Genomic DNA, 2,172 nt, shown 5'->3' with positions numbered 1-2,172 from the left:
CCGGTGCCGGGGCCGGACGGCGGCCGTGCAGCGCGGCGGGCGCCTTGCTGGCGTTCACGCCGCTCGACAGCCCGCGCCGGGCGGCCGGTTCAGCGCGGCCAGTTTTGAGACTGGGATTTTAACCCAACAAAGCCAAATCTGCTTATTTAGTGCAACCTAATATAGCACTGTAATCCTGGGAGCTCTCCGCCTCAAAGGCAATCATTTCACTTACAAGCTGTTAAAGCTTTGAAAATGGAGCTTTTTTTTTTTTTTTTTTTGTGTGTGTGTGTGTGTCAAACACCAGCCCCTGGGTAAAAGCCAAGGTTCGAAAGGTTAAAGGATCACAGACAAACACAACAGACCTACAAGACAACTGGGCATGTTTTCTATTTGCAGATTTATGTGTCTGTCCTGGCATGTGCTTTTTGTCATGTATGCAGCCGCGGTGCCGCGTTTGACACTTCAAACCAAAGAACAAAGGACTAAAACAGTGCAGGGACTGAATGGAACTGAATTAATTTGTTTATCCTGCAAATCAACATCTGCTAAGGCCTATTTCTTCCGACTCCGAAATTGTCAGAACGGAATATTTTGCCTTCTGCTCAGTCTAATTTTACACTTGCAAGCCAAAAGGCTCCTCTTCTGCTCACAGCCATCAGTGGCAGCTTTGCTGCTGTGCTTATAGTGAACAGGGCTAAACCAAGTCATATTTAACCTCCTCTTTTTTGGGAATGTGTCTTCTCCATTAAGCTGCATGTTGGTACCCGGTTAAGAGGATGTTTCTGCACTGAATTCATTGCACAGCTGCTTCTCAGCATGGAGGTAAATGGAGCATGGAGGCGAAACTGAGCGCCAGAGGCTCAGGTCGGCTTGGGCAGAGGTGGGAGGAAAGCGCATGGTGGCACCCAGAGCTCTGTCCCCCCCAGTGTGCAGAACCCGTGAGTGTTGGACTTGTGCCCTGGCACAAGTGAAGGCAGCCGCTCACCCCAGAGAGCCCCAGAAAGGCAAGTAACTCCATAAATATCCACCGGGAAAGTCCTTGCTCAGCCCTTGTACGGCAGTCCCCAGGCCAAGACAACCATGGGGGGGCAAGTTTCTTTTCTGATAGCCTAATTAGATCATATGTCTGATCACCTTGAATGATAGCTATTTCCTTCCACCCCCAAGAGAAGTCCTGGTGTYCACGCTATTTTGATAAAAGGACTGTGGTTTAACACATTAAGGTTTCACTCATTTTCATGGAAGTCTGAAGTATCAACCACCCAAGAGATCTCCTCTGAAAGCAGAAAAGCTCATGGGAAAACTTCAGCTGGTCATTCTCATAGTGGAAATGACACAGCTTTATTTTCACCCCTTGGGTCAAAACCTGCTTAGATGCAAATAACTGTAGCTCCTTTGCTGTCAGACAAGGGTCTGCATTGACCTACGCTGCACAGGAAGATGGCATAACTTTTCTGTGCCTTAATTATTTTGGCACAGATCCTGAAGCAATGTAGCCACCTTACAGGGAGCCGTCAGCACCAAACTCCAAGCCTGCTGTTGAGGAAATGGGGCAYGTGCAGTGTTTCCAGAAGATCCTATCACAGAACCAACTAGAAAARGGACATGAGGAGGAAAACATACAGAGAAATTGCTCTTTCCCTCCTGGCTCTCTATTCTGGAGGCAGAAACAGTATTTGCAATGGTCCTGACTTCAATATTGCTGGTTTGGGCTCTTCTTCGGAGTTCTGCCACTTTCTGTTCAAGAAAGCATCTCCAGAATTTGTCAGGGAGCGCCCATGACTCACCCCATGGTTTGCAGGACCTGCCCTGTGGTTCCTCGCCATGTTGGCTTCCTTCCTTACAATGCTCTTGCCGCTGCAGCTTATCAGCAGCCCTGGCTTGAGGCTACCCCAGTAACTCTTTTTGAGGATCCAATGCTTGGCCATTATTTCCTCTTTTGAGTTGCAGGGCTGGGTGCAATAACAAGCTTTCCCAAACGTTTGATATTCGCAGCTGTGGGTTGCAAACTAATTAACTCCCCTATCTAAAGTCATCTTCAGCACAAGCTGGGTCTTTTTTAAGTAAGGCTCATTTAGGAAAGAACATCTCTTTAGCAATATTGAGCCTCACACATCTAGGGTTTTMTGCGAGAGGCTCCAGGAGATAAAGAGTTTTTGCCCGTAAGTCATAATCTTCAAATCTAAGCTT

This window comes from Rhea americana, unplaced genomic scaffold, assembly GCF_003343005.1.
Source record: "Rhea americana isolate MKP2758 unplaced genomic scaffold, rheAme1 scaffold_42, whole genome shotgun sequence".
NCBI classification, from domain to species: domain Eukaryota; kingdom Metazoa; phylum Chordata; class Aves; order Rheiformes; family Rheidae; genus Rhea; species Rhea americana.
Note: the sequence above shows the minus strand (reverse complement) of the source record.